The sequence below is a fragment of the Sceloporus undulatus genome, chromosome 3 (assembly GCF_019175285.1).
Source record: "Sceloporus undulatus isolate JIND9_A2432 ecotype Alabama chromosome 3, SceUnd_v1.1, whole genome shotgun sequence".
NCBI classification, from domain to species: Eukaryota; Metazoa; Chordata; class Lepidosauria; order Squamata; family Phrynosomatidae; genus Sceloporus; species Sceloporus undulatus.
The window spans coordinates 193,306,852-193,319,351 of NC_056524.1; the positions used below are offsets into that span (position 1 = coordinate 193,306,852).

Below are 12,500 nucleotides of genomic sequence, written 5' to 3' on the forward strand. Positions count from 1 at the left end.
GTCTCAGGCTGGCATCTTGTTACTTACTTAGGCAGCTGTAAGTCCACTTTATACAAAAGAACATTATTTGTGGGGGAGGGTGTTGTGGAAACTGGAACTCCCTACTGACAACAGACAATGACCAATCCCCCCCCCATCAATCCTATATGTTCTTGCTATTTTTCTATAGCTGGACACACATGCATGATGACATCTTCTGAGATTCCTAGAAGACATGAGGAGGTCCCAGTAGATGCCTCATCACTGTGCATCCTTAGGGACATAGTAAATGGCCAGTAAATGTCCATGTGTGTGGAGGGGGTTCTGAAGCTAATAAAAGATGGGTTATGGAGTTGGGAGAGGACATTGGGCATAGTTTCATCTGGTGGCGCGTCACATGTCATCTTCCCGATCCAGGATCTCAGGCAACATCTACTAACATCAACTAGCAAAGCTCAAGTATTACCAAAATCAACCTTTCTTTGTACAGTAATTTCTATGATTTATCAGGCCTCAGAAGTGATGAATTACAAGTAACATAGTTACCTGCACCTACTTACTTTTGCGAGGTAACAAGGGTGTCACAAAGCTACATTTCAAAATAATACAACTAGTGCAAACAGCAAGGAACAACATTTTGAGTAACTCTCAAAAGTTCCTTTTAAGGGCACTTTTAAAGGCATTTTCATGGGGATTTTTCAAGGTTTATGGCATTCTCTGATCGATAATATCAATTTCCCTGAGCATCTGAAGACAGGATCAGGAAGGCACTGTCTATTCTGGGAGCCACTTTGGTTCACACTCTGGAAGAAAGATGGCATACAAATGATATAAATAAACAAGCAAACCAATAAGCAAACAAACATATTTGAGGAGACAAACATTCTTGCTCTCATTTGCCCCAAAGGAACCAAAACTAGCATCCAAGAGCTTATTCTCTCTCTCCCTGTTGTTTTGTTTTATAGTCTTCTCAATCATCCAGTGTGACTGTAGAATAATTTCTTTCCCAAGAAGGACACAGAGCCCCAAAGATGTGCAATGCATAGAGAAGACTGGAGGTTTCCATCCCTTTAACCTGAATAGTTTGACCATATGGCCTTTCATTTTCAGCAAATATATTGCAATTAACACTCCCAGTTTCCTTCAGCAGTTCCTAATTTCCTTTCTCTCCTTATCTGGGCTTCTTTTTTATCATGCTGTATGATAGCATGATTCTATTTATTTAATTTCTGAAATGTACCAAAATAATGATAAATGCAGGAGTGCTACATTTAATGGAAAGTGGAACAGTAACTTGCTGTTTCTGTTGGCATTATGGTATTTCACCTCTTCTCCTTTGAACATGTTTAATTATGTATGAGCTCTGTGTGTGCGTGTATGCGTGTGTGTGTTTGAGAAAAATAAAAGCCACCCTCAAATAATATGAAACGTCTACTAGGAGAGGAGATTTGAAGATGATAAATGTTATTTAGAATCTCTGTGATATGATTCATATTGTGATGTGATTGGAAACAATATTAAAACCTACCAAGGCTATTATACCTAAATTTTTGTTTCAATTCATGCAATATTGCTGCTGCTTAATATGATTTCTATTTACTTCATTCCATTGTTAGTGTTTTATTGAGGTTGTGTCGGTTTTATCAAGCTAATCTTGACTGGAAATGGAGGTCAGAAGACCCAAAGCACAGGCAAAAAGCCTGCTTCTATTATACATTATCCAGGGTATGAATTCAGTTGAAAACATTCACTCTAATATAAACTCTTTTTCTTTGCTGTTTTTGGTTACAATATTTTACCTGCACAAGCCCCAACAGCTTGATATTTAAAAGCTACATAAACTCTCATAATCTAATTTTATGTCCCCTTCCTATGAAACAGCATTAGATTGTTTTATTTTTTTTAAAAAAAAATCTAAAATGAATGTGTTTATTGAAGGGCTTCAAATCTAGTTATCTCTACCATCAATAAAGAAATGAATATGAAAGGCTATTTTAATTATAACTTAAGCACATTCACTACTCTTGTTATTGGTCATAAGAGTGTAATATACAAACTCATTAATTTGTGTTCTGTTCTTGTCAAAAGCAAGGCACAGAGGTCCTTGCTAGGATGCAGTTTTAGCAAACCACAATGGTTTTAATGTTTTAAATATCTATTTTATGAATAACAGAAAAGTCACATACATTTTTCTACTCTCAGTTTTAAGCTATCTCTCCTTCTCTTGAATGTCCCTGCAGACCTGGTAGGAAAGGTTACTTTCCTAAGTCACTTTGGCCAGATAAATCTTTCCAATCCATGTTTAGATTACTACAATGCTCTCTATGTGGATCTGTCATTTAAAAGTATTCAGAAATATCATTTGGTTCTATGTGGAGTTGAAAGCTTTCACAGCCGGCATCCATAGTTTTTGGTGGATTTTTCAGCCTATAAGGCCATTTTCTAAAAGAGTTTATTCCACATCTCTATGGGGAAAAACTGTTCCAAGACACCCGGAGACTGGAAAAACTCCGGACCAGGAGAGCACATGTACTCTGCTCACTAACCTTCCTGCTACGCTGCAGAGACACAGATACCATATCATACTTTCTCACAGCAAAAAGGACCTTAAAATCTCCACAGGCCAACCATATCTACAACCAAATGGAACATGCACTGTTACAGGAAAGAATACACACCACCCACAACGAACTGATGAACACGGACAAGGAGCTGCTATCATTCCACCTCAGCATCAGTCAAAAGATGAACACCCAAGACTGGGACAAAATTGACAGCCTCACCTACAGAAAAATGGAAAAAGTTATGACGGACCATACCAAAAGACAGAAACGAAAATTCAACAAATGCCACAAGCACCAGATAGGACATATCAAGAACCATAATCAATCTGACCAAGCAGCAACTTTCAAAGGAAGAAACATCCATCCTGGCCAAAGAAGGCAACTTTGCAGTTACCACCAACAGAATTCCAGTTGAAGACATCATTGCCCAGGTTGAATCCGCCATCCACCATCTCCCAGAGGAGGAAGTAGAAGACATAAGAAGAGAAATAGCACAAGACAAAACTGCAACCCAGAAATATAACCAAAAAAGAAAGAAAAGCCACCAAGGACCTCAATTCAGACCCAGAAATCATCATTCTCCCAGCAGACAAAGACAACACCACAGCAATCATGGAAACAAGATAATACAAACAAACAAAAAAATCAAGGAACTCCTGGATCCTGTGATACGCAAAAAAAATAAAAATAAAAAAAATGAAATAAGACCTGACCAACAAAATCACCTTGATCAAAAACTCCTCAATTCAGCTAACCACATGCCAAAGTTTATGCAAATCTGAGGCTCTCTACCAAGAGTGTATGGACTTCCCAAGATCCACAAGGATTCCATTCCCCTCCAACCCATAGTGAGTGCCACTGGATCCCCCACATATGACATGCCCAAATTTCTGCCCACACAATTACAAACCCATATAGGGCAAATCTCCCACTACATCAAGGACTCAGATCATTTCATAGAAAAATTCAACCCAGAGACATACTAATCAGCTTTGATGTGGTCTCCTTGTTCACCAAAGTCCCCATAATGGACACCATGGCACTCATCCAACAATTTTTTTTTCTGGAAGATATCACAGCCCTATTCAAACATTGTCTCACACAAGCTACTTCCAGTGGGACAATGGATTCTATGAGCAGAGAGATGGGATAGCCATGAGAAGCCATCTGAGCCCCTTGATAGCAAACTTTTACATGGAACACTTTGAAAAGCAAGCCCTGGAAACATCACCAAAAAAGCCCACAACATGGTTCTGATATATGGATGGCACTTTTGCCATCTGGAGCCATGGAGAAGAAGATCTGACTGTGTTTTTGAACTATCTGAACAACATCCACCCAAACATCCAATTCACAATGGAAAAAGAAAAGGAAGGAACATTGCCATTCTTGGATGTCCTGGTTATCTGCAAACCAAACCAGTGGTTAGGCCACACAGTATACAGAAAACCTACACACACAGAGACAGATACCTACACAAGAACTCCAACCATTATCCAGGACAAAAAAAGAAGCACAATAAAAACATTAGTAGACTGGGCAAAAAGGATCTGTGAAAAGGATCCTGGAAGATTAATTTAAGCACCTAGACTGGGCTTTATAGACCCAGAAAAAACCCACAGGAGTGAAGACAAACAATCACTCAAAGCAAAGGGAAGGTATTTTTACAATACATCAAAGGAGTCACAGACAAAATAGCCAAAGTGGTGAGGAAACACAACTTTCAGATGATCTACAAACCGAGAAAATCCAGCAAATGCTGTGCTCAGCAAAGGACAGGAGAGACCCTCTCACAGCCTCAGGAGTTTACCACATACTGTGCAGCTGTGGACAAGTCTACATAGGGACCACTAAACACAGTGTCCAAACATGAAGCAAGGAACATAAGAGACATTGCAGACTGGTTTAGCCAGAAAAATCAGCAGTAGCAGAAAATGTTATAAACCATCCTGGGCATAAAATGCTGTTTGAAGACACCGAAATTCTGGACCTTGACAACAGCTATTAGGTCAGAATGCATAGAGAAACCATTGAAATCCATAAACACCTGGACAATTTCAACAGGAAAGAAGAAACCCTTAAAGTAAACAAAGATTGGCTACCAGTCCTAAAAAACACTAAAATCAAGACCCAGTAAATGCAAATGAAAACCACCCAGGGTGAGGGGGATTCCCAGCAGACAATGGATCATTAAGTAAATGGACACCTTGTAGGCCTTGCCATTCAACAACATAATACACAGATTAACATGCAAATCACCTTCTCTCAACCAACAGTATATATACCCCACTCTCTTCCATGCCAGCATTCTCTGAAGATGCCAGCCACAGCTGCTGGTGAAACATCAGGAATAAACTCTTCTAGAGCACAGCCTCATAGCCCAAAAACCCCCACAAAAAACTATCATTTTGTTCTGCACATGCCAAAAGGATGACTGGAGCTGGGTTGTGGGATCATGTACCTCCTTTGTTCCAACAATAGCATTGGCCTCAAGTTTGCTTCCATTATTTAACATGATTATTAAGTTCTTTAAAGTCCCTAACAAAGGAATAGCAATATGCAGCTCTCTAGACATTTTTTATGGCAACATCTTCACCACAAGCTGGTGGAAACTGATGTCTAAGGATGATGGGAGAAATTCCATATCTGGAGGGCCACATGTACTCCACCCCAATTGTAAGAGCTTAGGACCAGATTTTTGAAAAATATTCTTTATTTTGAACCTGCCCATATTTTGAAACTTGGAAAAGAGATTCTCCTCTCTGTTCTAGTTTTGTGGGACATATATCCTTAACTGTCAGAGAGCTCTGGTTCCACAATAAACTACAATTCCCAGGATTCTCTAGCACTGAGCCAGGGCAGTTAAAGCAGTCTCAAACTGGATTATTTCTGCAGTGTGTTTTGGACCTATGGTAGTCTCAAAGTTTAGGGTGCTCATTCTCAAGAAAAATAAAAGGAGGCCTATCTTCAAAACCAAATAAATGTTTGGTGATCTTTTGTTTTTGCCCCCCCCCCCCCAGGTTCTTCAACTGCATGAGAATGCGTCTCTGGAAGGAAAGGTTTAAGGATATAATCAGCACATCTCTATACAGAGAACTAATTGCTATACTAAGCCCTGACCTTCAGTTGAGAGGCCACCTCCTGGCCTGGCACCCAGTTCTTTCAAAATGCACTGTTTCTTCTAGGTTAGGGGTATGTAAGCCTTTTAACACTGAGGGCTGTATCTGGAGTGAACTATGGACCACACATACAAGAGTGCATGCTCACAAATTTACATACACATATATGTTGTTTGTTTTTGCTGTGTGCCTTCAAGTTATTTCTGACTTATAGCAACCCTAAAGCAAACCTATCCTGGGGTTTTCTTGGCAAGATTTGTTAAGAGGGGGTTTACCATAGACTTCCTCTGAGGCTGAGAGAATGTGACGTGCCCAAGGTAACCCAGTGGATTTCATGGCCGAGCTGGGAATTGAACCATGGTCTGCAGAGTCATAGTCCAACACTCAAACCACTATGCCACTACATACTCATACCCTCATACACATGTTCTTCCTCTTTCACATCTATTGGTTTTCCATGTGAGAGCAACCTTCCTTGCAATTGTTAAGTTTCACTACTAGAACTTGACAAAAAATTGATTCCCAAAGCCAACAGATATTGGGTTTTTGTTGTTCAATACCATCAAGTTGACTTTGAATTATGGCAACCCTGTGAATAAGAGACCTCCAAGTCTTCCTGTTATCAATAGACCTTCCTTGACTGAGACTATCCACCTATAATATATTCCTCCCATGCAACCCAGCTGATTAGCTGGGCCAGAGAAAAAGTGGGTTAGTTCAACTTCAGATGGACATGCAGGAAGCATGTCTATCCCAATTCTAGGCAAAGTACTAGGCTGTTGATAAATGATACTCCTAGAGGTATCTTCTTGTTGACATGAGAAGTGAGAATTCACAGTTCATAGAACTCATAGTTCAAGAACATTAGGGGTTTTTTTTCTGTAGGGATGGGGTCTGTGATCTGTAGTCAAGGTCGGCTGTCTCAGCCCAGGATTTCCTCTGCCCCACTTCAGATTCGCCCCTTTTCACTCGCTGCCCCTCACTCTTGGAACCTTCTTCCCCCGTGAGCAAGAGCCATCACTTCTTTAACCAGCTTCAAAACAGAGTTGAAGATCATCTTGTTCAGAGAAGCATTCCCAGGCATTGCATAATTGTCGCTTGCTATTTGATGTTCTTTTGGTGCCTGTTTTACTGTATCATTTCCTGTTTTGCTATGTATTATCCTATTATTTCTTAGATTGTACACCATGGGCAGGTTTATTCTTATCTATTTATTGCTTGTATGTGCAGCGCTGTGCAAATCTACAGCGCTATATAAATAAATAAATAAATAATACCAAGTTTTTAGTCAGGAGTTTTGAATAGACAAGTAACGCCTCCTCAGGGTCACATACTGTCATGCCTGGGAATGTGACAAATTAGACATTGAATTCAATTTAATTACTTTGAAATAATTATGTTCAGACTCTGTAAGTTTGCAATCTGACACCAAACACAGTCCTTCTGAAGCCAGTCTTGTAGATTTATAATATGCCATTTTGAGGTGTTTCAAGAAGATCACCATTTGATTCAGCCTATGGACAGGCTTACTAATGGATATATATTCCATTGTTTCAGAATTCTTCTCTTAAGTATCTAAACATTGTTATTGGAAACGTGATTGAAATCTGACAAAAACACACACACAAAACATTTTATAATAATATCCTGCAGCAAAAGTATGGCACCAATAACTACACAATACTTTATCACCTTTGCCATTCTCAACAGCTCCCATTAATACTGAGATCAGCGTGTTAGGCCTTCTATTCCCCAGATGACCACATTAGTGACAAGGCTGGCTTAGGCAATGACACTGAAAAATATTTGCCATGACACAGCCACAAATCACTCCTGGACAAGTTTAAAACTCAATATTCGCTAAACTTGCATCTGTTCTTTTCTTGTTAGAACATGTACGAAGCAATGATTACTTTCTGGAGTCCAAAGTCTCAAAATATTGATGGGGAATGATGCAAAGAGTTTTTTATAATTTGCTGAAAACCCCAAAACACCAGTGTCTATATTATGGGGGATGGGGTAAAGTTCATTTCTGAAATGCAGGCGAGGGGAGGAAATAAGCAACCAATAGTCTGTATGTTTCAGGGAGGGATCTTTTACTCATTCACTCCACAAACACATTATAGTTCTATTAATCATAAACTTTTTGTATCCTTGCAATGTTTCATTATTAATTAAAGCTGCAATCTTGTACTCACTTACTTAGGAGTAAAGCACCATTAAACAGTGACACTTAAATAGTACTAAATTAATATTGAGTGGCTGCTTACTCTTAAAGTACTATCTTAAGCTGACCAACTCCTTGCTTGAGTCTGTTAAGGATAGATTCATCAATCGATTTATTGCCCATATCAGTTTCATATGTCTTCTTGTATCTCCATATAGTTCCCTGTACCACCTGCACACCAAAGCTCATCTCTTTCTATTATAAAACTGACATGCTGCATGTCATTAGTCTGAACATTATGCCCAAAATAAGATAAGAAAGAAGTTTTACTGCCTCTTAAATTGTGAGGTTGAGAGCCAGTGTGAATGGTATAGTAGTCTCAGTGTTGGACTAAGATTCATGGAGACCAGGGTTCAAATCCCTACTTGGACATGGAAACCCATTAGGTGACCTTGGGCAAGTCACACTTTCTCAGCCTCAGAGGAAGGCAATGACAAACTCCTTCTGAAGAAATCTTGCCAAGAAACCCCCTTAGAAACATGAAGGCATACAAGAGCAAGGTGTGAGGTTTAAGTGAGTTTGTAGGTAAAAGCGGAGCCCCAGTTCTTGTATTTATCCATAGCATCTTGCAGTAGGTTAGAGGAGGGGCAGACTAAAGGCCTCACCTTTATTACACAGATTGCCTGAACCAGGCCCTCTGCAAAAAGGCAGTCATGAAGCAGCCCCACTTCATATGATCTTCCCCCATCGCTTTTGAGAAGAGACATGGTTTACTCACATAACACCTCTTTCATGCTTACATAAACACCACCACTACTTATCAACTTGGCCAGATTGTAGAGGATAGCTTCCAGGTCAGGCTAGTTATTTAGGCTATGTTATGTTATACGACAAATCTTGGCTCTAAAGCTTCCTAATGATACTATAATGGCTTGCCTACTCTGGTGTAACCAGAGCTATAATTCTAAAAGTAATATTTCCGAGTTCTGACTATAACACACCACCACCCTCAAAGCCATGGAGCCTTAGGAAAACAAACTCAACTCAAAGGAAATAAAATGTAGTCAATGGATTAACATTCAACATGAAGACTCTCAACAATAAATTCATTTTTGTTTTCAGTTTAAACCACAGGAATAAAATATATAAAATAGTTTTAAATATATATGTGTATATAGGTATATATGTGTGATGTATATGTATATGCATGTGTATGTGTATCTGTATCATTGTATTATAAGTAATTTCCCCTCCTTCTGCTCTTCCAACAAGATCAAATGCATTATCAGTTTAATATCCGATATGTCTTCTATCAGCTCACTATATCCTGCTTTGGCAGAAGATGGTCTCAGAAATCTAATTGCCCTGTTCATTGCCTAATTTCTAGGGCCCTTAATAAAAGTTCCCATGCTTTCAGTAAAAACAGCAAGGCTGAAATCCAAAGTCCGCTTACCTGGGAGTAAGCCCTACTGGGCTGGAACATGAGATCAGTTTCCAAAAACTTAGAAGAAGTAAATCTTCTGTTTTTACTGAAGTTAAATACAAGCCATTTTTAATCCTTTAAAATAAAATACCAAAGACATAACAAGAAAATCATGACAAAGGATGGATTTTTAGAGGTTGTACAGAAAGAAATTGAAACAAATTGATATATAAAAATAAAAAGGCATCTTTGCTGTTAAATGCACTTTGTTATGACTGACTAAACTAAATATGTTTAATATTAAAGGTAATGATGCAACTGATTGAATACCTTGCCATTACTGCACATGAAATATCATTAACAGGTTTGGGATGATTTTTTATCAATACCATATCATGGAATAAAGCAAATGGAAATGCTGAAATGGAATGATTTGCATAGGAACCTTGCAACCTTGGGGGAAAAATATATATGTTTCAGAATAATAACTCAGTGAACATGAACTGGAATTAAAAAAAATATGAGAAAGGAAAGTCCAAGATAAACCTCATTCCTTGTTTGTTCTGCAACATTTATATGTGATATTCTAGGAAAGCCACAACCAACATCCAATGCTCATTTTCTTGGTTATCATAGCTGTCACTCACTATCTACCTTTTAACTTCAGATTCCACGTATTGTGGAAATTGTCCATACACCACCAATTCCCTATTGTTTCTACAGTAGTTTAAGATTAGATGGTGTAGATTTTGTTAGATGTGTCAACCCCCTCCTCAGCTCCATGAGGTATCTTTCATCTGATAGTGACTTGGTAATACCATGCTCATTGAAAATTTATCATTACTTTCTTATTTTTTAAAAAAAACCTAGCAGGGTTATTGTTGGGAAGTATGTTCTCTCATTCCAGAAAATCATAAGGCGATCCATTCAAATGCCTTATCAATTTGACATTGCAGAAAATGAATGGAATTATACTTGAGTAGCCTTGCATTAGAAAAAAGATCCAATAACGGTACCCATTCAGCACCCTAATTTTTAATTACAGTTGGTATATTATTACTAGACATTCTACCCTTGATGTTTGTTGGTTTGTTTGTTTTATATCTCTCCTTTCTCCAATATGGGACCTTAGGAGGCTCACAATATGAAAGAAAATAAAATACAATTGTAACAATGGATAATACAGAAGTTAAAAGACAATTAAAACAATCATATTAAAAATATTTGTTGATATTGTACTTCAACTAGTTACATAGTAACTACTTAGTAGTAGTTATATATTAATTAATTAAAGCCTCCTTATTCACCCCTCCTCCCAGCCTACCTTAACAGCTAGGTTCTGGATAAGGTGCATCTAACTCATACTTTGCTTCCCATCCTTGTTTCTTCTTCCTGATTTTCCTGCTTCATGTATGTAGTTTTTCTTCAGCCTTGTTGAAATGCTTGCTACATATCTATAACAGTCTGATACCACTCTAGCTGCCATCTTAGGATTTGTAGTTTGATGAAGTACTTGTGATACTTCTGATAGATTTGCTTGAACCACAGTACTGGATTCTACAGGATGGAGCCATGACAGGTAAAATGGAATTATCACAGTGTTATTAATGTGTACTACAGATACACTCCAAAACTAGAAACATTTCACCCTTCCACTCCTTTCCTCCAACAATATTGCTGCTGCCGCTGCTGCTCCATAAAGATAAAGATAAAGTGGAAGAAAATCATTTGTTTGTTTTCCCACTTGCATTATGTATTGGCAGATTAACAACTACTTTAAAAAGAAAAACAAATTGACAAAGTGTGATAGCTTTTGTAGAAGCTTAAAAGCTTTCCTGGTAATTAGAAGGGCAGAATAGCAAAGGAAAGGGCAGTACGGAAACCTAAAAAGACACTTGCAATAATGCAATTGAGTCTAGTAACAGAATATAGGGAAACAATATTTGGTATCATAGTCAGTTGGCAGACTATCTTCTTCCACACTAGGCAAAGGATTTGGCATCATGTTTAAAGCAAGAAAGGACATAAATTACTGTCCTTAACTTATGGAAGATTGTTATGTGACGCATTAAGTGAACTTTGGCCCAGTACAGACCGCCCCTTTGGGGCAGCCTGCACCCCCCTTTTTGCTCTGGGTTGGGGGCAGGGCAGCCTCACCGGCAACCCTGCGGCCCCAATCCAGAGTTTTTCCAGACCAAAATGCCGCTTCTCTGTGGCACAGAAAAGGGGTGTCCTTAGGGCTTCATGCCAGAACCATGGGACAAAGGGGCCGCTCAGCCCCTTTCACCCCGGCATCATTCCCACAGCCGTTTGGTGGCTGCAGGAACAAAGCGTTCACCCAGAAGGAGCTCCATTTCGGAGCTCCTTCTTAGACCACAGCCAGGCCACCATAAGCAGCCTGGGGCAGCATGAAGACATCACGCAATGCTAGTGCATGGCATCATCATGGCGGCTCCCATGTGGATGGGAGGCCGCCATGATTACGGCACCGCCACATAGTAGGGTTGTGGGGCATGTGGTCACTCCACCTCCGAGCAACCCTACTATGTGGCCAAGCCAGTGCAAAGCGCCAGTCTGCAGCAGGCCTAACCTAAGATAGTTAAGTAATGTTCTACACACTTCACAATTGACAGGTGCTTTCAACCTCCAGAAATGAAACTCTTTGGCCTGACTCTTACCCACAGAGCCAATGAATCTGGTACTGAATTATAAGTCAACGCTTTAATAAATCCCATTAACTGAGTGGATCTACTCTAGTTGAGACTACAAACTACAAACAGGATTCCGGCCTTTGTCACTTAGGGCCTCGACTTAGGGCCTCAGGACAGAATGGGGGGGGGGTGAACCCACATGCCAGCCACCCAGATACCACCTCCATGCCACTCACCTGACCAGATGGCATGCAGCATCACATCACATCTTCGGCACAGCACTTACATGCATTGCGCCAAAGAAGTGGCAAAAGGGCACTGCAGCAGCAACTAGGGCGCCCTTTCTGTAGCGCAAAAGGGAGCTGATATTTGTGGCTCCTTTTTGCACCACAGAAAGGCCAGATCAGGGACGTGGCATGCGGTTGCCACGGCTCTAATCTGGCAAGAAAAGGGGCAGCATCCCGCCATCCCTTAGGTCCTGTCTGTACAGCCCCTTATTTACTATTATATACCTAAGATAAATCAAAATACATATACAGCTGTACAAAAAAGAGGCAAACATTGTGTTGTGTGTTTCTTATGTGTGTGTAAGTATAC

At 39.6% G+C, this 12,500-nt stretch overlaps 1 long non-coding RNA gene across 1 annotated transcript in view; it reads right to left on the reverse strand.

Annotated features, from left to right (window-relative positions):
- LOC121926558 overlaps nt 1–9,375 on the reverse strand; it is a 48,345-nt gene extending 38,970 nt beyond the window's left edge. Inside the window, exon 1 of the long non-coding RNA XR_006103043.1 lies at nt 9,283–9,375. This is a non-coding gene — a long non-coding RNA (uncharacterized LOC121926558). The remainder of the gene's footprint in view (nt 1–9,282) is intronic.
- Nucleotides 9,376–12,500: the final 3,125 nt, after the last annotated feature.